At 35.8% G+C, this 26,506-nt stretch overlaps 1 long non-coding RNA gene across 1 annotated transcript; it reads right to left on the bottom strand.

Moving 5' to 3' along the window:
* Positions 1–10,798: 10,798 nt before the first annotated feature.
* On the bottom strand, positions 10,799–17,175 carry LOC127165834 (uncharacterized). The gene is made up of 3 exons (XR_007827828.1): positions 16,949–17,175; positions 13,756–13,835; positions 10,799–10,961 (listed from the first exon to the last, which is right to left on the bottom strand). It is a non-coding gene; the product is annotated as an uncharacterized LOC127165834 (long non-coding RNA).
* Positions 17,176–26,506: the final 9,331 nt, after the last annotated feature.

Raw genomic sequence — 26,506 nt, 5'->3', positions numbered from 1 at the left:
AAACCCAGACCCTCCACCCTATAACAAAATCGACGGGATCAGATGAGATCACGTGTCCCCCCTCACTGTACAGCTCAACTCATACGGGGCAAGATATGCGCTCGCTGGGGTAGGAAGCGCGAAGCGCCAGGCAAGTCTTCAACAACGCGCTACGATGACAAGCTCGGCCAGCTTATACAGTGACAGCGAAAACGGATATCTTTATTATGTGTGTGTGTGTGTGTATATGTGCATATGTCTTTGTATAAATCTTTACAGTATATTTATTCATATTGTTGCCATGCCTTTAGAGTTTTTTTTAATGTTTGATCAGTTTCTGTCATTGCACGCCGGCGGTCCAGACTACAAAGTTCAGGCGGAACGCCTTAATGTTGCCATGGTGTATTCACAAAGATGTTAAGAGTTTTATTTTTTATAAGCAGACATACATGCATGCTTACAGTATAGTTTGCCGTGAACTGAAATACTTTATGTAGTGATGCATGCATGTCCTACTCAAACCACCGGACCATTGCTCCAGTTACAACAGAGTTGCATCACGGAGTTTTGCTTGTCGCTTTTCTGCATCGCTCCACGGCCAATAAAGAGTCCGGTAGATACTCAATTAGATAACCAATTGTTGTATGTAATTAAGCTCAACCAAGCTATCTTCATGATTCAATTCAGATGTCTTTTCCGTACTTGGCTCATACTGAACAAAGACGGATATCCTCATGACAGTTGTTGACTGTTAAACAAAGCATTTTGCTGACGAGACAAATAGGTTTTACAAATACATTAAGGCCTACTATTTTTAGAGTGATTTAAAAAAAAAAAAATTGAGGGACCATCAGCCACCGGGGCCTGTTGAGTGTAGTTGAGTTGACCTTGGCCCAAAACTTGACCTGGGCTACCCTATCACCCGCCTGATTTTTTTTTTTTTTTTTTAGATGATGTTACAACTGAAGAGGTAAGCAAATAAACATTTGTGCACCGTGGTACCCACACAAATCGGACAATAGGCTACAATTAGAAACTGAACAGCGAGTGAACTTTTTAACACAGAGGTCAACTTTTTAGGCATCCATCATGTTAAAAAAAATATACAATTAGAAACGTGTGAAAACGTTCGGGTGACATTTTAGACTGCAATGTCTGTCTAACACATATTACTTAAATAGTAACAATACCAAAGTTTTTACGCCGCGAGTTAATTTCAGTTTCTCTTATAGAGATCACGGGCTTTTAGTCATTTGAAATGACTACACACGATAACAAATGTAATTTGAAATGTAGTACAGTGCAAAAAGAAAAGTCTGCCATTTAATAAAGAATGTGCTTTGATAAATTACAGGATTCTGCTTTTGTGAAACAGGCCCACGGACGAACTTTTCAGAGAGCCGTCATCCCTTCCTCGACATGGACGCAAAAGTTCAACCGCGGAACAAACGTGCTTCTTCATATGCAGATCATCCATGGTGGTTTATGACTATGTATTTTGTGGTAAATATTTTAAAAGAATAAATGACTCACGACCTCTCTTTGTATTAGAAAACTGACGACAACTAAAGAATCTATATATATTTGCATTTTCTTCACAACAGGATCGGGGATATCAGTAGGAAAGAATGTTCAAGGGTTATAGCCGAATAGCTGGTTATATATTTTCAGTGCAACAGGTTAAACAAATAAAAAATTAAATATTATTTGCGGTCATCTAACAAAATGTTTAAAAGTATAAATTAAATAGTAAGTATATTCTTCCAGGTGTTTATAAGAAACCTATCATCTCAAAAGTTTATAACATAACTAACATGAGATCATTTTTCTCCATGTTTTGGAATAAATGAAAATGCTTAATAAGTTTCCAAGGCCGTAAAGTGACAGCTATGACACAGGACGGATTACATAAATGCGGATTAATGCAAAAATCAATTGTTTAAAAAAGACAACCATCGACTGGGTTCAGAATTGCTCCAGAAAATACTAAAACGGCTAATGTAAATTTTAGTCAGAGCTGGACAGTCATATAGAAACCCGCGAATCCATGTGAACAATTCCAGCAGTAACCTCTGCGAATATGAGAAATTTTCTTCGTATAATTGAACGAATTGATACGAATTCGTTTGTTGACGGACACTATAGCGTCAAATGCATTGAATCTGTATTTCTGTGAAACAAAAACATTTATTTTCTACACGAGGATCAGTTTTTAACAACTGTTACCTGTAACAGGCTTTCAGGGGATTAAAACAATAGCATGTTTTTAAGAGACTGTTTTTCTTCTAACAAAATGAATGGCTTTTTTGGAATCTGTTTAAAAATTAATAAGACCATTTTCACTACTAGTTATAAATGGACGTAAGCGATTAATAAGAACTGAATTGTGCCCGCTAAAATAAACAGTCTGTAAACTTTATTAGTAGCACAGGGAATTGTATTCACAATAATACCATTAATACATATGCCACGATGTTGTGTTCGTCTCTAATTTGATGCGGATTCGTGAAGAAAATGTAAGCTACGTTTGAGCATATGCTAGACGAATTAAACATGTAGTAAAGTTTCGGATGTGTGATTTGAACGCAAAAGCTTGTTTCTGTCCGTGTGCATGGGAGTCTCGCCTGGACTTGATCTCTTCGGCGATTCAACAGAGACTCCACATAACCACTATTAATATAAAAAGTGTCAATACACCTAGACAATGAGATATACTTTAAGCTCTCTGCGTTATGTAAAACCCATGTGATATTTTACGCAGCTTTGTGTTGTTATATTCGTTTTAAACACGAAAACTGCTGGAGGCATTGGCTTCGAGAATCATTTACATTCCGAGCCAAACATCAAATAACAATTAAATAATTTCTGGCATTCACAGATTAGCGTGATTATATGTTTTGCTGCTTGGAATATCCTCAAATCAACTTGATTTATGTGCTGGACGGTAAAACTTATACAGATGTGAAATTAAACGCAGAGATGAAACAAAATGTTAAGAGCTTTCTTTTTTTAACCGCTTGTTATAAACTACAAATTACAAAAAGCTTAAAACATTGACTGTTTTGTGTCCACAGTGTCATATTTGCTTTGTAATGACTGAACGACTAAAAAACGTCAAGTTGCGCAATACGCATCTTAATCCAGGTTTATTAATTCAGTGGGTCGTTTATCCAAAGTGACTTCTGTTTTGAAGCTGGGTTGATGAAACTGTTATTTCTGCACTGTGTTTAGGTCATTTTTCGTCCTGCTATGCTTCAAGTACAGGCTTGGCATACCTTTCCAATGTGATGATCTAATCCATAGTTTTGCACCACCCTCTCTGTCCACCTGTCATAGAAGAGCATTCAAAAGAAGTGAGGCTGTCCCTCACCCACTGATTATCTATCTATATCCTCATATCCATCCCTCATGCTCTCTGTCTCTCCCTCACCATCAAGTAAAATGGTTGTCTGCACCTCTCCGGGTTCATCCTGGGTGTGCCTGTGTTCATGAAAGTCTCTGGGCAAACTGATCTGGGATCAGATTCCTCCTCACTTTACAATGATAGCGACCCAAGCCTATTTATAAAGAGTTGCTGGCCTCTTCGATTACATACCCCTCTGCCTCTTCTCACAGATCCCCACTGTATCCAGGCTCCCTCGACTGCCCTGTGAAACCAAACAAGAAAATGGCCACAGAGGGGAATTCAGAAGGGTGTGTGAGTGAGTGTGTGTACTAAATACTATGCCCAAAAATACATTGTGACTCGATTGGCTGAAATACTCCTCACTTTTATTTCTAGACACAAACGTGTGATAAATAACAAAGAAAAACCGTCGAACAATTTACTGAGCGCTCTGTTTAATACCTTGCTATTAATTGCTATTTTAATTCTTGATTTAACTTTAATCTACCTAAGATTTCTCGCTTCTGTCAGGTAGACCGATCACGAGAGGCCTTGAGCTGTCAGCAGGTCTGTGTATTTCTGTCTGAAGATGTTCTGTAGGAGATGACAGGCCCATGAAGACATTAATGAGTTTGTGAGATTGCCATTTTCAAGTAATTTAACAAGTATAACCACTGCAATTCCCAATCTGCCTCCCGTTTATGGTTCTGAAATAGATAATGGTGAGAGAAATACATTAATAATGGTGAACACACTCTACATTTAAATAAGATCATTATAAATTAATAAATAAACAAATACTGCCTAAATTATTTTAATAGACAGAAAAGGTGGAAACAGCAATAACTGCAAATCAGCTGAAGAGTTTTTTTTTTTTTTTTACAGTGCAATAACCCCTGAAAAAAAGACAGAAGACAGAAAATGCCAGCTCTTCCATTTATAGCATCTGTAAGAGTTTATGGAGAAATGCAAACATTTGTAACCGTACAAAAAGTTAATCTATTGAAAAAAGCAACTTTGAGAGACTTTAGTTATTATATGAGAAATCAACTTGCTCATTTAGCAATTTAGCACGTTCCTGGATCAACACCCTTGTTGGTTGTGGAAGAACATTTCTATCAGCCAATCAGATTTTAGGGATTATTCTGTATCAAACTTTTGTCTTAAATGACGGAGTTAGGTTGATCAGTTCCAAATTGTGTGTAATGCCCTGCATTACGATATCTGAGCCACACTAACTGGGCTGGAGGAGGAAAACTCAGAATCGTGTCTACAGACCTGACCACATTAAAACCGAACTCACAGCAGTCCTGTTTAAATCATACAGACACACATGCTGTCTGTAACCTCCCTGCCCAGCTGCTGTCTGACTGCATGACAAAGCTTCCAAGTGAAAGAGAGTGAATACCAGAGACTTACACTCCTCACATACTGCCTGACTGTCCTCTTCTGATCCGCTCGCCCGTCGGACCCACAGACTCTCACGCACCTGCTGTGCGAGTGTATGTGTGTGCATGTGTCCGCGTGCATCAACCAGAGTTTATGTGCAGGTATGTTTGTTTGTAGCATGGGGGATTGTGTGTGCATGCCTGGTGCGGATCAGGGCATGCTTTCCTGGCATCCCAGTCATTTGCACTTGCTGGTGAGGCTTGCCAACCACACCACGCTTCACCCTGCGAACATGTTTTTGTCCCCGACATGATGACACTCACTAGCTTGCAGACGCTCCACTGGCGGAGCCACTGAACTGGACAGAAGTGCATAGGTGGCGGTAAAAAATGAAATATGAATTATGAATGAATTCAGAGACTCTTTGTACATGCCAGCTCTAACTAAGCTTGTGCTTGGAATAGCACATGTGTACGTGTAATATATGATTACATGAATTATGAAACAGAAATGGCCACTTAGCAGCAGGGTTATTATCGTTATTTAAAACTAAAACCATACAAATTTTCATTACTTGAAATGAAATAAACATTAACTGAAATTTAATATGATAACAAAGATAGTACTAAGGGTTAGTTCACCCAAAAATGAAAATTCCGTCATTAATTACTCACCCTCATGTCGTTTCAAACCTATAAGACCCTCCACAGACAGCGAGGGTCGCATGCGTCATGGTATTCTCCAAAATAGTGCTAGGGTGGTGCAGAGGATGAGAATTGTTAAATAAAGCTGTTATTTTAGTTTTTTTGTGCACAAAAAGTATTCTCATAGCTTAATAAAATTATAGTTGAACCAGTGAATGAACTATTTTGTTGATATTTTTGATACCTTTCTGGAGTTTGAACGTGGTAGGACCCTTGAAAGCTCTTGGATTTTATCAAAAATATCTCAACTTGTGTTCCCGAAGATAAAGAAGGTCTTACTGGTTTGGAACGACATGAGGGTAAGTAATTAATGACAGAATTTTCATTTTTGGGTGAACTAACCCTTTAACTATATAGTACTATATAGAAAGCTAATAAAAAAAAACCTACAAAATTACTAAACAATTATTAAAACTTCAGCTACAATGAAAAAAAAAAAAAAGAAATATAAAATATTAATTTAAAAAAATATCTACATATATACACAAAATCTTTTATTCTGTTATTTTTAATATAAAATATATACAAAAAAACACAAATCATTGACACCAAAATAACACTGACATAATTGTAACATGACATCTAATATGCTTTTTAAATTCTCCTCTTCTGATACTCACTAAAAAAGTGTCAACTATTTACTGACCCTCATGTTGTTCCAAACCCATATGCTGTTTTTGTCTAAGGAAGACAAAAGGTAAAATCTGAAGGAAATTCTGTAGAAAAGATATCATTTCAACATTTTATAGATGTATTTAGTAACCACAGGTTGCCAAAAAGAACAAAAATCACCATTTAGTACCATAAAAGTAGTCCATACGACTTGCTTACCACATTTTAAGTCATCTGAAGCATGGTCTCTCGCAAAAACTCCTAATCCTACTAATCCTAGACGCCTCTGATTGGACAATAGTGTTCATGAGATCATCGGATATGTGTGTGATTGGTTATAATGCTCAACGTTGTAAAAAACAACATGTAAAAAGAAATTCTGATGCAATGTGAGCTGACAAAAATGCAGTGCCGCAATCAGCACACTTCAATCGCAACATATGTATTTGTTTTAGTTTAATTGTGCAGGTGCATTCTTTTGTACTCGTATCTTGAATTTGGGGAGCATTTATGTTCAATTTGGCAGCATTTTTCCCCTGATCTAAAATCATATCATAGCCATTAATAACAGACTGAAATTTATCTGATTATCTTACTCAGATACTAAGTATAGTGCCAATGAAATGTTCTCATTTTATACAGCATAGACGTTGAAACAACAAATAATCACAAATCTTTAATTTTTCGAAGTACTATTCCTTTAAAGGGGAGGTCTAATGCTATTTCATGCATTCTGACTCATTTACACTGCTGGATTCTAAGTTGGACTGCTAAACATGATCAAAGTCTCAAAAAATGCGTTGGACGTATGACAGAGTATTTTTTATGACAAAGTTTTTTATGACCCTGTATGATGTCATAAAGGGCAGAATTCCTTATATGTGACCCTGGACCACAAAACCAGTCATACGGGTCAGTTTTTTAAAATTGAGATTTATACATCATCTGAAAGCTGAATAAATGATGATAGGATAGGCCTATTAGGATAGGACAACTATTTGAAAATCTAGAATCTGAGGGTGCAAAAAAATTAAAATATTGAAAAAAAAAAATCACCTATAAAGTTGTCCAAATGAAGATGTTAGCAATGCATATTACTAATCAAAAAGTAGGTTTTGATATATTTACAGTAGGAAATTTACAAAATATCTTCATGGAACATGATCTTTAATTAATATCCTAATGAATTTTGGCATAAAAGAAAAATCGATAATTTTGACCCATACAATGTATTTTTGGCTATTGCTACAAATATGTAACTCGTGCTTCTTAAGACTGGTTTTGTGGTCCAGAGTCACATATAACCACTTCTCCAGTAAGAGTGCGTGCACACATCAACAAGACCAAGAGCAAGATCACGCACATCAATGTGCTTCATTCGATTACGGAAGTCGACGGCAGTGCTGCACAGGACTTGCAGGATCTGACTTTTAGCCATAGTTAATTTAAGTCAATAAAGTTTTTGTTCCTGTTTTATTTATGTCGATGTCACACCTTAGCTCCGCCCACGGCACGCCTCCAAGAGCTCGTCTGTTGAGAAGCATAAAGCTGTATCTGTCTTTTGTAACGTTGGTAAAACTAAAGATTCTTCGGAGATATGAAGGATGCAATACTACTCGATAGGTACTCAAGATTAACATGAGATTGGCAGAAACTGTCTGTTCAGTCCCCTTCAGTATTTAATTTTTACATACTGGACGTAAGTGTGTATTTGTATGCTAAAGTACAAGCATATGTCTTTAGTCTTGCACATATCGAAGTGTGTGTGCATGCCTCTGAGGGGGAGAAAGAATATTAGTGTGCAAGCATGTGTTTTTGTTCTTGCTCATGTATATGAGCTCACACGTTTATGACTGTGTCTCTGTGTGTTTGTGTAAGACTGTGTGAGCATGCATGCTTTCAAAAGAGAGGTGGATGTGTGAGTGTGTGTGTGAGAGAGGATCACACTACCAGATGGCCACAGGGTGAGATGATGATGCTTCCATAAGGTCACCGGTGCCGTTCTGTTAGAGCAGTCATTCAGTTCAGACTGAATCACCCTCCATCAGCCTGCAACCCACTCTAGCACACAACAAAAGAGAGAGAGATAATTATAGTGGCGGACTTTTGAGTTCGCCTGGTTGCCGTTACAGCAAAACAACCACTGTATAGGAATAAGGTCAAAGGTCATATATTCTATAACCAGTCTCTTTATAAAGGTACTCGAAGGACCTCTGTGTGTTAGCTATTACACTGTATTGCATCAAAATGGCCTTAAAACTCATCCGATAAAAACACTTTTACACAGAAGCCTTGCAGATTTTTAATAAAGTGTACAATTTAAAACAAAAGATTGTGCACATATAGATAATATATAAATTATATAGAACAAATTTTGACGAATGTTGGAGTCTGACCCCACTGACATTCGTTGTATGGAGGGAAAAACACTTTTCAAATTATGGTTTCACAGAAGAAAGTAAGTCATGCAACAACACAAGGGCTGTCTCTTTCAGTTTTAAGGAGGTGTGTTATAAAATACACCTTACGACAAATTGTGCCTTTCTATCAGAATTGGCCTGTTGCATGCAACAGCTATTGAGAACAGCAGCATAAACACGGTCAGCGCAGTGAGTGTCATCTTAAAAGAGAACTGTGCTTTTGATTCCCACTTTGAGCTCAGCGGTGATTAGTATCTCCTGATCAGGAAGGACAGTCACATGCAGGTCCAGGCTAATCGAGGGTCAGCATTTGTGGATCCAGAACCACAGTACTGATGCTAACAGCAGCCCACAGCACAGCCATGTGGAGGACAGTGGGTAAAATCAGTGAGACCACCTCTAACAAATGCAAAGCTGAGTCAGGGCTTGGTTGTGTCTTTTAACACATGCATAAATATGGTTCACAGATTCCAGATCAGATTCTCCTGTTAAATATAGGACTAGCCACTGCTGAACTGCTATTTAAAGGGATAGCTCACCCAAAAATGAAAATTCTGTCATTAATTATTCACCCTCATGTCGTTTCAAACCTGTAAGTTGATCGTTCATCTTCCGAACACAAATTAAGATATTTTTGATGAAATCCGAGAGCTTTCTGACCCTGCATAGACAACAACGCAACTACCACGTTCAAGGCCCAGAAAGGTAGTAAAGACATTGTTAAAATAGTCCATGTGACATCAGTGGTTCAATCGTAATTTAATGACGCTATGAGAATACCTAGCCCCAAAAACCCCCTACAAAAAAAACGATTTTATTAAACATACAAACAAACAGAGGAATGTTTTGATGAGGCACTTGCAATGAAAGTGAACAGACCCATTTTTGGATGGGTTAAAAGTCCTGGGCCACAAAACCAGTCATAAGGGTCAATTTAGATTTTTTTTTTTTTTTTTTTTAATTTAAAGACATTTAACATCATTGCACAATAAAAACATACAAATAGAGATAGACAACACACAATTGCCAGTTTTGCAATTTACACAATTAATATCAATCAAAATAGTAAAGAAGTTACATAGATTATAGGATATAAAATCCTGCCTTCCAGAAATTTTCTGAATACCTTATATTATTTTCACACACAAAAGAGAGAAAAGGAAAAGGAAAAAAAAAACAATAAGCTTTTTATTAATGTGTATGGTTTGTTAGGAGAGGAAATATTTGGCAGAGATACAACTAAAAGCGCAAAAAAAAAGCTAAAATGCTTAAAACATAAAATATGCAAACAATATAGTTAAAATGCTAAAATCGCAAAAAAAATATATATATATATTTTAGCCTATTACTAATAACAAATTAAGTTGATATATGTACAGTAGGAAATTTACAAAATATCTTCATGCAACATGATCTTTACTTAATATCCTAATGATTTTTTGGCATAAAAGAAAAATCGATAATTTTGACCCATACAATGTATTATTGGCTATTGCTACAAATATACCCATGCTACTTATGCTATGTTTTTTTTTTTTGTTGTCCAGGGTCACATTTGAGCTGTAAAATTGTTCAAATAACACTTTTCACAGTCACTTTAGTGTTTATGGTGTAACTTTGTCATGTCAAAATTGGTATGTCAAAATATATTTTTTTTTTCACACAAAACTCATACAGTAACATTGTTTATGTATGGCTAAACTATTGAGACAGTAAGTATTTTAATGTTACAAATTGATCTCATTCACTTTCACTGGACATGCCTGACTAACCCATATTTTTATTTACTATTGTTACTATCATTATTATTTTTAACAAAAGGATGTATAAGTGGGGATTCATTTTTGTGGTCCATATGCTAGAAATGCTGAGTTTATATTTCTATAATTAAATATTTAAATATTATAATTTAAATACTATAATTAAATATTTCTTTAATTAAACGATTTTAAACTTACAAGCTCAGGAACTTTTCTAGCTTTGCTTTATTGCCTCATTGTGTCATCGTCGCTCAGTGTGTATAATGTCCACAACTGCTTTGTGTTGTCAGTTGGAGGCATAGGGGAGTGAGGGTGAGCATGTGTATGTGGAGAATGGGAGGAGGCCAAACACGGATCCACGATGGACCAGAACCAACATTAGGGATTAAAGTGGAAGAAGAGAGAGAGAGAGAGAGAGAGAGAGAGAGAGAGGTGTGGACGATGCGCTGAGTCTGAGAGTAGGAGGGGGCGATCGCGCCCTCCAGCTCTCTCCAGCCTGCAGACTGAAGGCTCTGCTTTGTGTTCGGTGGACACAGGCGTAAATGTCTCTTTGTACTCACCCAGCACTTCAGATACACACTCTTCTGCTGGTCACACGCACACCCTGTTGCCTTTCCTCCCACACACATCCAACACATCAAAACATGAGGAGAGACCAGACAGCGTGAACTGGCAGATATGCTAATTCACGGGACCGGCGCTGGTTGAAATGCTGAAAGAAAGCAAACAGAGAGATAAGGTGCGACTGGTGTCGTAAACATAAATCAGTCAGTAGTAAGCTGGTAGTAAGAGTGGAAAAACTACAGAAGCAAATGAACTAACAGTTGAACTACTGCAAGATGTAGATTAATGACTCTTGTAACATGACTGATAAAAATTATAGTAAGGAATGCACTGACATGCGGTTGCATTGTTAACTGTGACATGGACTGTGCGCTGTGTATGTGTATTTTTGAAAGCTCTTCATCCAAAAGTACAGCACCCATGAGTCACAATCAATAATGACTCACACACACACACAAATGAGATATTTTCCTATTCTTTTCTGTTTCAAAGAATGTTTAAATGCAAGATTTTCCATAAACTTCCATATGACAAAACATCAGTGGACAGACATGAGATGATATTATGCTACTATGCTACTGATTTATCAAAGTTAATGAGAAAATACACATTTTTTTTCAGCGGTGGCTTTTTTGCCCTTGCATGTACCACGCGTATTATATTTTCTGACTCACCGTAAGAAATGATTCACACCAAGTTCAAATGTGAACTAATAATATACTAATAATAAAAAGGACTAAAGCAGAAGGATAATAACTGTTATAATTTTTTTTATTATTACAAAATTATATTTTAGTGCATTATAATATACAATAGCATCATAAAATATTATTATTATTATTATTATAATAATACACTAAACACATATTTATCTTTAAATTCATCTTTAATAGTAGTATTTCAAAGTTTTTATATGTTTTATATGCATTGTATTGTTTTTTTTTTTTTTCAAATAAACACTACCAGTCAAATGTTTTTGGACAGTAAGATTTTTAATGTTTTTTAAAGAAGTCTCTTCTGCTCACCAAGCCTGCATTTGTTTGATTCAAAGTACAGCAAAAACAATAAAATTCTGAAATATTTTTACTATTTAAAATAACTGATTCCTATTTGAATATATTATAAAATGCAATTTATTACTGTGATTTCAAAGCTGAATTTTTAGCATCATTACTCCAGTCACATGATCCTTCAGAAATCATTCTAATATTCTGTTTGCTGCTCAAAAAACATTTATTATTATTATTATCTTGAAAACAGAATTTTTTCAGGTTTCTTTGATGAATAGAAATAATATTTTAGATAAATGCTCATCTTTGGATCTTTCTATTCATCAAAGAATCCTGAAAAAATGTATTCACCTGTTTTAAATATTGATATTAAAATAATAATAATAATAATGTTTCTTGAACAGCAAATCAGTATATCAGAATAATTTTTCTGAAGGATCATGTGACACTGAAGACTACAGTAAAGATGCTGAAAATTCAGATTTGAAGTCACAGGAATAAATTACATTTTAAAATATATTAAAATAAAAAACAATTATTTTAAATAGTAAAAATATTTCAGAATTGTACTGTTTTTGCCATACTTTGGATCAAACAAATGCAGACTTGGTGAGCAGAAGAGCCTTCTTTAAAAAAATATGAAAAATCTTACTGTTCAAACACTTTTGACTGGTAGTGCATAATGTGGCCATTTATTGTAATTGCATTCTATTTTGTATGCATAAGCACATCTGGGTTTTGGTCTTACGTAATCCTGTCTCATAACCGTCTCATTACCGCTGTTGTGTGTGCAGCATTTGACTTATATGATGTTTCAGAGCAGTTAACAAGAGCTTTATTGATGAGCTCTGTGTTCGGGTCTGTTGCCCCTCATGTGATCTTATTCAGATCTTGGCTCTACTTTTCAAGCACAACACATTGAGCACATTCTCTCATTCTCTCTATCATTATATGTGCAGAAAGCAGCCGGACATTTCGAAACAAAATTACAGGTTTGTGAGAGTTTGTACCGTAGCGCAGTCAGGCCAGGTCTCCTTTCTTTTACGAGGAACATTTAGCGTTTCAAGCAAAAATTCCGTAATGGCTTGCAAGACTTCTTTCTCCTCGTCCAATCAAAATGTCCATTTTTACATTAGCGACATGTAAACAAAGTATTAAACAAGGAGCGTGAAGAAATGCGTTTGCTCAAACATAAATAACCATTCATACTACAGTGTATACATCCTTATAAACACTTTCAGTTTGATGCTTTCGTGATTTTCTGCAACGCCAAACAGGGCTGGCTGGCCTGAAGTTACGTGACACAATCACATAAAAGCAGAACAAACGGTGCTTGGTGACTCTATTGCTATAGAGACCATCGTCATAGCAGGCCTCAGTGGAAGTGCCCTTGGAGATCTGGTTCTGCAAGTGCATTCTGAGGAACAGGTTTGACGGCATGAACCCTGCGCCGATATTGTGACATGCCACTCATTATGTCAAATTCATGAGAGACGGATCATAGAAAAGAAAACAAACATGTATTTAAAGGAACAGTTTTTTGGGAAAAAAGGCTGTTGCTGATAACTGAAATGGCTTACGGCATCTTTAAATTGAACAATGTATCAACCCAGTATCCTACAAACCAAAGATTATAAACTGGTTCTTAACTCCAAAAGCAACTAATTATTCTATATCATTATTTTTATGGCAAGCAACACATTAAACTATATTTTAGGCTACACTCTGACTGAAAATGTCCATTTCTAACCTTGAAGCAAAGGCGTATTTAGGTAAGAATTTCAATTAAAACAAATCATGTTTCTTTCAGTTTACAATAATGTGCACAGTCAGAAAGCAAAATTGATAATAAGAAATTAAATTAAATTAATTATTGACTTATTTGATCAAATAACTTGGACAGTACTGTGTAAATTTAGCAAGTAACCTTACCTTATTTTAACATCTTCATTAGCTCTTGCTTTTCACACAACTGTACATTAGGCATGGAAACAGATCTTCTGTATCTGCATCTAGGAGAAAGAAAGAAAAAGAGGGATAAAAATACAATCAAGCCGACAAAAAGGGCATAAAACATGAGCAAATGACCACACATGAATCAACACGTTCAATAAACATGACATATAAACTCCACCAAATAAATAAACCATGCTATCTGTCAAATTCATCTTTTTCCCTTTTTCGAAAGAACAGCTACACTAAACAGAAGAAACTAAAATGCTAACCGTTTTAGTTTACTATAGCATAACAACAATTTATGAGAATAACAACATATTTTTACTTCCTTTTGTGAACTGATTCTTATCACAGAATGAGGCAGAAATTATATTATTTTATCCACCTTTATTTTTCAACGGAGAAGTAAGCTTATGGGCGAGACTTCCGGTTCATTATTAAAAGAATAACAAACTGCAGTAACCGATAAAACTGTCTGCACTGTAAACCAGTGTGTTCATAATTAAGATAACAACAAGAACAAACAGTAACTAATACAGAACAGTAACAGTAACATGCTGTTTTGTACAGCTAAAATAGCTGTAAGCAGATGTGACTGGAAGCTGGACACCTGAAATTTACAGACGTGTTACAGATGTTGTAATCGTGTGTTGACTGTCTTCACGTTTCATCAAATAAAACATTTCTTTCTGCATTTTACAGGTCTACAGCCATAGCTGGATGCCTACAGGGATTTCCTGGAATGTCGTTGAGGTCTGTTACTTCTAGGAGTCTTGCTTGTGGACTTTCTGTGACACCCTCCGGCGTCAAGTATGAATGAAGAAATCACACCTGACAGTTCAGCGCTGTATAACGGCTTTGATTATGTGTGGTATTGTCCTGTGTGTACTATTAATTTTAAAATACATAATTAAAATAATATATTATAATATGTAAATAATAATTAAATACAGTTCTTTCTGGTCCTCGCATCTGATTGGCTAATAAGAGTGCGATATTGTATCACTCTGCTTGTGGTACTTCTCACAGTGAGTGTCATGGTGGACGCCCAAATCTACTATCATTTTAAAAATATGACTGTTTTTGTGTCACAGAATGTCGTTTTAAGAGGTTTTCGGGTGAGAATGATCTTCTGGAATTTCCTGCTGACTCTGATGTCTCTATAGTGGTTAAACATGATATATATAATTTGTTTTGGGTAAATCTATCAGGCAGTCTTTGGTCTCATTAATCTATTATTTGTTCCAGAGCAAACAGTTTTGGCAAAATCTCATCATGTTTATGTAAATTCAGTGCTGTATATCAGAGTGCAGCATGTGTTATTATTCAATAAATAATATTTTTTAGAAATAACTGTAGTATTTAAAAATAGTGTTTAGTATTGAAACAGTGTGTGTGTTCCTGATTTTAGTTATAGTTCCGCCATTAGATGGCGACAGGAGACTTTTTACAGGTCTGCAGTAAAGACTTTTATATTGAAAAATTAACGCTGTTATAAACGGAAGTTATTTTTACTTTCTACAACAGCTTGAGGCAACTAACAAATGCACTGAGCAGCACTGTCAATAGATATCACCCTTAACAGATGAAAGGATATTAACATTACGACAAAGATAACGCTTTCCTCAGCAGATATTCAAACTAATGTTTTATTGTGAATATGAGATTGAGCTGAAGAATGAATGCAGGTAATCACAGTCGCCCAGTCCATCTCTCTCTCATAATACTCTACATAATACAGTGAGCTTTTAATACAGTACTACAATACACTTTTAATGAAGCAACTCGTTTCTTCGTTACTATTTCTAAAGTGACATTTTCAAATTAGTAACAGAGGCTTGGGCTCAGCTGTTAGAACTGTCTAACTTAGATTTGAATCTGTGGCGGAAGGAAATAGTTTGCACAAAAGAGGGTTTATAAAGACACTCCGTTGTTTTTTATGTACTTACATTCGTGCCGTCAAACCGTTGTATAAATGCAATATTACACTCGTAGACGTGAGATATGGCTGTATGTTGGCACGCTGTTATTATCTATGGCTGTGCCAATATACAGCCATATCTCACATCTATGAGTGTGATATTGGTTACTTAAATTCTGCCAATACCAGTGTATTGCAACACCCCTAATTAACACTATAACGTTATTTCATTATTTAAATATGTTATTGTTAATACCGGTATATATCACGACACCTCTATTTAGCATCTGAATAAAACCCTAGACTAAGCTTTAAACTTAGGTGTGTAACTTGCCCTAAACCATCTGTGCTACAGCTTGTCAGATGCATTTCTAAGAGATTTAATTTTTCTCAGACATTTAATTTTTGTCCGAAACAATCCTGAAGACTTGGACTCATATGTCTGGACCATATGCGACCACCCGGAAAACACTTGCAACCAAATGCCCCAGCAGCCACTCAGAACGCTTTAACTGCAAGGCCGGCTTTGCACCGGCAGGCTCTACTCACATTACCTTCTGAAAGCTGAGGCATGAAACATACATTTCATTAACAAAGAAAGTCCATGTGCAAGAACTTGGGCGCTTCACAAACTGCTGAGCGCTGAACCACATGTTGCATAAAAGCGAGTAGTAAATGAACGGAGCATCTGTGTGTGTAGACAGAGGGGAAACCAGGGACACACAACTTGCCGTGTTTGTATCGATCGTGCTGCAGCCAGAACTCATCTACAAGCACAAGCCCTAAGGCTCTACAAGAGACGGACGGACAGACAGACAGACTGGGAGACAGAGACAGAGCGCTGGAGGGAGGGGGCTGCTGTTTGTGGTGGGGGATTGTGGGAACAAAAGACTCCTAGAGTTTTACTCCTGCTCCTTCTGAAAGAGCGTGTAAAGAGGGAGAAAGAGATTGAGGACGAGAGCAAGAGAGAGAAAGAGAGAGAGAGAGACTGCTGGCTCTCCTGGCTCTGCTCCAGAGGATGATGTCATGGAGTATGACTTCACCATGCAGTGTCATCACTGCCCCCCCTCTCCTCCTCCCACTCCCTCCTTCCCTGCATCCCTTTCTCTCTCCACACACCCTAACAGAGAAGGTGCTGCTTCACTCATCCGTGCCAGAATGATAGATAAAGAGAGAACGAGGAAGAGAGAAAGAGGTATGGAAGAAACGGACAAAGACGACAACAATGGAAGCAAAATTAGCGCTTACCAGTGCAAAAGTCGCTGCCACGGTGCCAGAGTGCTGTGGATGGTTGCCAGGGCGTTGCTATGTGGTCACAAAGGTGTTTTGAGTTTTTTGTAGTATGTTGGTATGCGAGTGCTAAGATGTTCAATACGACTACTGTGCGTCGCTCAGTCCGTCCTTTCTTTCTTCTGTGTAAGACAAAAGAAGAGTGAAGAGTGGTGCACCTGTTTCCGTCTATATAATGCAAGTCAATGGGGTCCAAAACAACAAAGGACTCTATTGACTGACATTGTATGGACATAAAGAAGAAAACATTTTTCAAAATACTTTTGGAACAACATGAGGTTGAGTAAGACACAAAAGAAAACATTCTTCAAATTATCTCAACTGTTTTTGTATAATGAATGAGTATATAATGAAAGTCAATGGAGTCCAAAACTATTATATATATATATATATAGATAGATAGATAGATAGATAGATAGATTGGGATTAGTAAGATTTGTAATGTTTTTTAAAAGAAGCCTCTTACGCTCATCGAAGTTCCATTTATTTAAAAAAAGATTAAATATTATTGCGATATAGACAAAACAGTTGAGAGGAATGTTTTATTTGTGTGTTACTCATCCTCATGTTGTACCAAAGATAAATTACTGATCATCAAGGCTGCATTTATTTGAATAAAAATCCAGAAAAAACAGTAATATTGTGAAATATTATTGCAATTTAAAATAGTGGTTTTCTATTTTAATATACCTTAAAATATAATTTATTTCTTTGATGCAAAGCTGAATTTTCAGCATCATTACTCCAGTCTTCACTGTCACATGATACTTCAGAAATCATTCTGATATGCTGATTTATTAAAAACAGTTGTGCTACTTAATATTTTTTTGCAACCTGCAATACTTGTTTCATGATTCTTTGATGAATAAAAAGTAAACAAAAAACAGCATTTATTCCAAATAGACATTTTTCTAACAATATAAGTCTTTACTATCACTTTTTATCAGTGTAACACATCCTTGCTTAATAAAAGTATTCATTTCTTTTCTTTCAAATTGCTTTTTTTATTCAAAGAATCCTCAAAAAAGTATCACAGGTTCCAAAAGAAAAAAAAAATATAATAATTAAGCAGCACAATTGTTTCCAACATTAATAATAGATCAGCATATTAGAATAATTTCTGAAGGATCATGTGACATTGAAGACTGGAGTAATGATGCTGAAAATTCAGCTTTGCATCACAGGAATAAATTACATTTTAAAGTATATTAAAATAGAAAACCACTATTTTAAATTGCAATAATATTTCACACTATTACTGTTTTTTCTGTATATTTAATCAAATAAAAGCAGCCTTGATGAGCAGTAATTTATATATATATCTTTGGTACAACATGAGGGTGAGTAATACACTGCAGAAATCATTCTTCAAATTATCTCAACCTTTTTGTCTTTATAAAGAAAGTCAGTGGGGTCCAAGACAAAACAACTTATGTTTTTTAAACATCTCTGGAAAAACATGAGATGGAGTGAAGTTAAGTCTGTTTTTATTTATAGTCAATGGGGTTCAAAATAACACTGGACTCTACTGACTTTCATTTTATGGACAAAAAAAGGAACAATAAGAGGGTGAGTAAATGATGCCTGTTTTTTTTTTTTTTTTGGTGAACTGTCTCTTTAAGGATTTCCAAAGACCCCTAACCCTAGGTTTCAAACGCCATTAGGTATCAAACGCCATTAATAATAAGTTATAGCTTAAAGCCAGTATGCCAAGTAAATAAAAGAGGACAGCAAAGTAGGAAGACACTGAGAGACACTGGACATTAGGAGAGAAAGAGAGCGAGAAGGATACATAGATATAGAGATAGCGATGGGGAGGGGGTGGGTTAGTTTAATTACATTTCTCAGTGCCACTCTTCTGCCATACGGACCAACAGTCAACACACACACACATGCACACAAACACACAGCAAGACACAGGGAGGGGTGGTACAGTCTCTCTCTAACCATTTCCTCAATTCTGCACAAGCACAGCAGAGCAACAAACACACACATAAAACATGACATAATGTACAAACTACAGACAGTGAAGTATCTACTGCCAGTCATGTCTTCCTATTACGCTAACAATGAAAAATCTTAAAAAAAAAAAAAAAAAATGCAATGATACAGACCAGTTTAATTTCAAATTTAATGAAGATGATTATCATCCTCATTACAGTAATTGTTGTCATTTGCATCACCATGAGATTTGATAAAATAACCTAGAGGCATTTATTTGAAAACTACAAACAAATACAATATACAAAAAATACATTCCAAACCTGTATGACGTTTTTCTTTTAAAATAAAATAGAATTTAGAATTTAGAAGATTACTGGCAACCAAACCATTTCTCAAAAATGTCACTGTATATGAAAGAGCAGTTTCAACATTTCTGTTCCAAGGAAACAAAACAGTCAATTATAAGAGTGAATTGTTCCTTCAAGTTACCAAATCAGTACACGGAGTACAAAGCAATAAAACCTAGAGTTTTTTGTCCTCCTCAGTGTGACATTGAGACACCGTGGACAACAGCTGATCCATGACGGAGATTCGAGGGTTTGCCTGAAGTCGTTTTGAGATCAGTCTTGTGGCTCCTCTTTAAGTTTGTAAGGTGAAGATTCAAATAAACACAGCTGATCCTAGATCAGCACAAAAGGGCTGCTTGACCTGGCCCATTGGGATGGCACTAACTCTCTCCAGATTGGGCCAAGCAGGGGAGCAGGAGGTTTTGGACTGACGGGGGGAAAAGGGAAAAAGAGAGGGAGACAGAGAGAGAGAGAGAGAGAGATACAGTGAGCGGAAGAAAGCGAGATGCATTGCTGCCAGGACTCCTGATTCTACAGCATCTGTCACCCTGAGTCAAAAGAACCAATATAAAATCTGTTATCAAAAATGAATGTAAATGAAAGCAAAGCTGCTCGAAAAATGTACGTGCTGCTTTGAGCAAATGTTGCCATATAATGAAATCTTTGATTTGAGACTAGTCACATATCGCCACTGTTGCAACAGAATTACTTCAGAAATATCAGTAAGATTTTTAATGTCTTTATAGAAGTCTTTTCTGCTCACCAAGGCTGCATTTATTTATTTACAAATATAGAAAAAAAGTAATATTGTGAAATATTATTGCAATTTAAAATAGTGGTTTTCCATTTTAATATACTTTAAAATAGAATTTACTCTTGTGATGCAAAGCTGAATTTTCAGCATCAGTTTCACATGATCCGTCAGAAATGGTTCTAATATGCTGATTTGTTATCAATGCTGGAAACATTTATTTTTGGAACCTGTGATACTTTTTTCAGGATTCTTTGATGAATAAAACATTTAAAAAATGTTTATTTAAATTATAAATCTTTTGTAACAATACACTACCATTCAAAGTTAGGGGTCAGTTTTTTTTTCTTTCTTTCTTTGAAACAATTTAATAATTTTATTTAGCAAGGATGTGCTAAATGAACAAAAAGTGACAGTAAAGACTTATATGGTTAGAAAAAAAAATCTATTTTTAATAAATGCTTTTTAATCATCAAAAATAATGAAAAATGTATCACACTTTCCAGCAGTACCACTGTATCCAACATTGATAATAAATCAGCATATTAGAATTATTTCTGAAAGATCGTGTGACACTAAAGACTGGAGTAATGGCTGATTAAAATTCACTGAAAAAATAAACTGTTATTTTAAATTGCAATAATATTTCATAATACTACTTCTATTTCATAATAATACTGCATAAAAAACATTAAAAATCGTACTGATCTCAAACTTTTGAATATATATGTATATATATATTCAAAAAATATACACACACACACACACACACATATATATATATATATATATATATATATATTATTTATGTTAATCTTACAAACATAAATCCAAGTCAAAGGTTGTTTTTCCAAAGGATGGAAACCAACTTGTATCTGGGACTTCCACTTCCACACCAAATATTCACATCTAAATACCAGGTTGGTATTTTGAAATATCACAGAATAAGTTTCCACTATCCACTGTAATTCTTGAAAAGCATGCAGTCCGAAAACCAGGACGACCATCCTACATTGTACTAAACAGTATCTGACCTTCTCTCAGTCTCCACAACTCCTGCACATGGTTCAAATGAGCGACTCCACACGCCTGTTAGTGATTAGATTGGGCCAATGTGTAAAACCTCACTATCTAAAAGGCTCTAATCGCACGGACCATTAACGGCATGCTAATTACACAGAATTCCTGCAGGGAGGAGGAGAGGGGAAGAGAGAGGGAAGCGGAGGGGAGGGAAGGAAAGCGGAGCGAGGAGGAGAACGTAATCCGGACCGCTTTGAAGTTCAGTAACTAAAGCAGCTAGTAAACTAAAGCATTTATCATTAATATGTGGTGCTCCGAAAACATTTAAGCTCTTCAAGGTATAAATGACTCTGACCACAGAGTTATGGTCAAGGCTTTGAAGAGTTTAGGGAACTTCTGCTGGAATGCTTTGGTCTCAGCCTGTGGCTGGAAATGCCCAAATGAGACGTCTGTGGAAATATAATAAAGGACGGACTATAGATTTTTTTTTTTTTTTTTTTAATTTTAATTTCTTTTGGAAAAATCCCTGTTTTCATTCTCAGCTTTGTCACTGAACCATACCTTGTTATTTCATATAAACACAAATACAAACACATGTTTAGCTAGCTGTCGCAGTCTGGGGTCAGTAAGATTTTATTTTTATTTTTTATAGTAATTAATACTGGCAAAAATGCATTAAATTGATCAAAAGTGACAGTTAAGACATTTATAATGTAAAAACAAGAAAATTCAAACAAATACTGTCGACCTTTCTATTCATCAAAGAATCCCGAAAAAAAAAATTAAAAATTAGCAGGATCATGTGATTCTTAAGACAGAAAATTTAGCTTTGCCATCATAGGAATAGATTACATTTTAAAATGATAGAAAATAATTATTTTAAATTATTATTAAAAAAAAAAAAATATATATATATATATATATATATATATTTTTTTTAAATTATACACAATTATAAATTAAACACAGATTTCATAGTTTTCCTATCAAAAATAAATTTATCTTTTACATAGACATATATAACAAAAATCTCTCTTAATTAGACTTTTTATGAACTACAGTGCTAATGCTAAGCCACCGAGAAGATCTAATATGAAAATGTTTGCACTTCTTAACAAGGAGCAATATGAAAGCAAGTGAGAGAGATGGAAGCAGGGATAGCGCTCAGACAGGCCTCTTATGCCCTAAAAAGATACAGCATTTTCTCTCTATGTCGGAACAAAGGCAGTCATTCTTCGCTATGCTAAAATCCTGGTGACAGTGTTCCCCGACAGAGCTCATTTCGTTTGCAAGTAACTATAGTTGGAGGCCTAAGTTTGACCTCTGACCTCTCCATTCATTGTGAGGCCAGCGAACCTCGTGTCAATCAAACACAAAGCGTTTTCTTGTCACTCCGTCCCACAATAGTTCTTAAAGGGAGGCCCGTGTCTGTCAGATGAACTGGATTGATTCATTTGTCTGCTGAACAGAGCTTGACTTCAACAGCTTTTAGCCTCATTGATGCAGTTAATGCATATCATGTACGTTTGACGAAAGCTTGACACTGGCCAGCTTGATCCCAGGCTTGACATGGGCCAGGGGAGTCGCTGAAAAGCCCAGCAGGAATGACATCACTCTGAAGAGTGTGCATGTGTGAAAGGAAAGACCTAAACTGATTCCTACAAGATCCCAGAGGGCTGTGAGAAACAGAGTAAATATGATTCAGCTTCACTCACAGCTTTAAGCTAACTAATTTAAAGAGACAGTCCTCCTAAAAATGCAGGCTGTGTCATCACTTTCTCACCCTCGTGTTGTTCCAAACCTGTGTGAGTTTCTGAAGAATGTGGGAAACCAAACAGATTTTGACTTCCACAGTATTTTATCTCCATACCGTGGAAGTCGATGGCTTGGAACGAGATGCAGGTGAGTACATGATGACAGAATGTTCATTTTTGGATGAACTTTCTCTTTAATGCTTGCTAACACTTTATTTTGATGGTTCTCCAAAAGATATTCTACTTTGCAAGTACATATCAGCTTATTCTTCTAACCTAACACTATAGTAATACTCAAATGAGAGTCAGTTGATGTGTTTTTGCAAAGCTACCTTTAGTCAACACAATGTCTGACCATCAGAATAAACTGTATTGTGAAAAATATCATGACTCAGATATAAATCTTTGAGTCTGATTCATTTAAGTGAATCTGTTCATTCCAACTGTTTGCTTAACCAGTTCAACACAACAATTCACTGATTCATTTGATTCCCCACATTTTAGTGAGAGATATATAATTTAAAATTGTAAATCTACATAAGTAAAGACCATGATACTGGCCATTTTTATCCATTAAAGGGGACCTATTATGCAAAAATCACTTTTATATGGTGTTGTGTGGCTGCAGTGTGTGAAAACAACCAGCCTATAATGGTAAAAATCCACCCACTACTTTTTTATAATCCTAATAAATCATAAACAGTCTCTCAGAACAAGCAATTTTAGATTCTCACTACATACACGTCATTGTAGGGAAAAAATCCCACCCATTTGTGACGACCTCTGCCCTATTAGCATAAACACAGCCCTGAGTGAGAAGCAGCAGTCCACCATTACTGGAGATACACAATGTCAGTGCCAAAGAGGCATTAAAAATGCTGTTTTCTGAAGCACCAACTAAATTAAATTTCATTACCGAAGGAAATGTCCCGGAAAAAAACGGTAAAGTCCCCTATATGTTTAGGGATCAATACTAACATTTCGTGCATGAATGGCAGCTCCAGACAAAGCAAGAATCCCGTCTGTTTCCCAAACTGCCTTTCTGAAAGCACTTCTTGGCACTCTTTAAGGCAAATGATGTTTTCACTGATGCTGCCTTCATGTGCCACCAGAACGACCGTAAATAGAAATGTGATAGTTAAAAATTGCATATGAAAGCAATGTGAAGTTGACTGCTTGAATTTGTCGAGCTCATAATCACAAGTGACCAGCTATGTCAATATTTTTAACACGCTCTCATTTGTGTAATTCATAAACGCGCATTTATTATGCACAGTACAATTAGACTGACTTTTAAACCGAGTATGTTTTCTGTAAAGACAAAAGGCTTGTACAAAAGGCACAGACACAAAAGCGGCACGTTTCGGCTCATACCCATAAAAGTGGCAATTTTAACAAATACACGACAGCCAAGCACTCTAGTTTACTCGCTGGATGTTTTTCAAATGAAAAAAAAAACAATACATAAAGAACTGGACGTATCATACCAGACATGTCAATAAGCTCTTCACTGATTGGCTTGCATGACAACATCATGCAAATTTTCCGCTCGAGCTGACCTTGCATGCAAGATGCGATTGAGGCGTATATATATCGTACGTTCGTGGCAATCGCGTCACCCATTTCGCGTCATTCACATCGCCAGTGTTGGGCATGTTACTTTTAAAAAATAATAAGTTATAGTTACTAGTTACTTCTCACAAATAGTAACTGAGTTACATAATTAAAAAAGTAACTTCGGTAACCAGAGAAAGTAACTATTGTGTTATTTTTCTAAAAAAAAAAAAAAAGTTGAAATATGTCAAATAACTTGGATGCCCCCAATATTAAATGTTTTAATGAAATTTAAATAAAATTAATTACAATTTTAGTTTACTCACAAGACTAATATTAAATATCTGATATATATATATATATATATATGAAAAGTTCAGATGCAAAACCAGCTAAATCCGTCTGACGTTTTTCTTTAAAATGAGTGTTTCTTTCTGGCTACTTTGGATAGGTTTCTATGTAAATGCTGGTACTTTTGATTGGGCTGAGGCTGGAATTTAGCGAGTTTAAAGTAAAAGTTTTTGATGGACGTATAATATGCTGGTTTAGCTGGTTTGCATCTGAACTCTTCATATATATATATATATACACTGATAAGATAATGAAGGTACTACAAATTCTACTAATAACAATATAAAACACACCAAGGATTAATGAGCTGCTGGGTTCATGAATATTAATCACGTTGTCTGTGTTTGCTCAAACTGATTTGCTAAAATCAAAACAGGGATGATAATAGGCGAGTGCCAGCCAATGAGACTGCCGTTTGCACATGAGTTCTGCCTAATGGAGAAACCGACAGTTCTTATAAAGAAGCGTCTTTGCATCTAAGCATCTATTCGCATCTTTGCATTGACTTGTGATCTACTCACATGAATAATTAAATTTGCTGTTGGTGTGAACACACCATTACATTTAGGAGTAGTTATCAGTGGTGACTATGTCAAGGTGATGTCTATATGGCAAAAATGTACAGTTCTGAGACAGTAAAAATCAAACAGTTAGTTCATATGCTGTTGAAAAAAACAGCATATGCTGGTTAGGTATGTTTTGAAGCATGGCTGCTGGTTTGAGCTGGTTTAAGTTGGTCCTTAGCTAGTCATGAGCTGGTTTAAGATGGTTCTTAGCTGGTCATGTCCTGGTCCTAAGCAACTAGCTCCAGCTCAGGACCAGCTTAGGACCAGCACATGACCAGCTAAGAATCAGTTTAAACCAGCAGCCATGCTTCAAAACATACCTAACCAGCATACCTAACTAGCATTAACTTCTCCAGACTGTAAATTGGGGGAAAATCGGGGGAAAGGTCATGTATTCCAGCCTTAAGAAGCAGTATTTTGTAACTTATAGAGTTTAATAGGCAGCCAGTGTATAGATTGTAAAATTGGGGTAATATGATAACATTTTCTTGACCTGGTAGGGAATCTAGCAGCTGTATTTTGGACTAACTGTAGCTTGTTTATTGACGATGCAGGACAACCACCTAAAGGTGCATTATAATAGTCCTAAAAATGGAAACTAATTCCATATTTTCTAATAATATTACCAAGGGGCAACACGTATATTCAAAATAGCAGAGGGCCTACACTGAAAAAAACAATTTGTTGAGTCAACTTAAAATTATTTGTAACCTGGCTGCCTTAAAATTTTAAGTCCAGTCAACTCAAAAAAAGTTTATTCAACTTGAAATGTTAAATTATACTAAGTGACAACTTAGATATTTGAGTTGAATCAACTTAAAATTTTAAGGCAGCTGGGTTGCTTACCCATCTGTTAAGTTTAGCAAACACAAATATCTACGTTTTTACTTAGTACAACTTAACATTTCAAGTTGACTAAACTCATTTTAGTTAACTGAACTTAAAATTTTAAGGCAGCAGGGTAACAAATTATTTTAAGCTGACTCAACAAATTGTGTTTTTTATTTTTTACATTGTACAACAGATCCTTGTGGCACTCCATACTCTACTGCCTAGTGCATAATCCGGGTACTTTTTCTTTTTGAAATGTTCAGTGTGGGCATGCTATACTCGCAGTATTTATACCACAAAATGACAGATTAGTGCGTAAGTGTGCAAACTGGGATGCAGAGTGTGGTTTGTAGCTTGACAAACTACATAGTTTCACACTAGCTTTCTCAACACTGGCC

Source organism: Labeo rohita, chromosome 1 (assembly GCF_022985175.1).
Source record: "Labeo rohita strain BAU-BD-2019 chromosome 1, IGBB_LRoh.1.0, whole genome shotgun sequence".
Classification (NCBI taxonomy): domain Eukaryota; kingdom Metazoa; phylum Chordata; class Actinopteri; order Cypriniformes; family Cyprinidae; genus Labeo; species Labeo rohita.
Note: the sequence above shows the minus strand (reverse complement) of the source record. Positions and strands in the feature narration are given on the sequence as shown.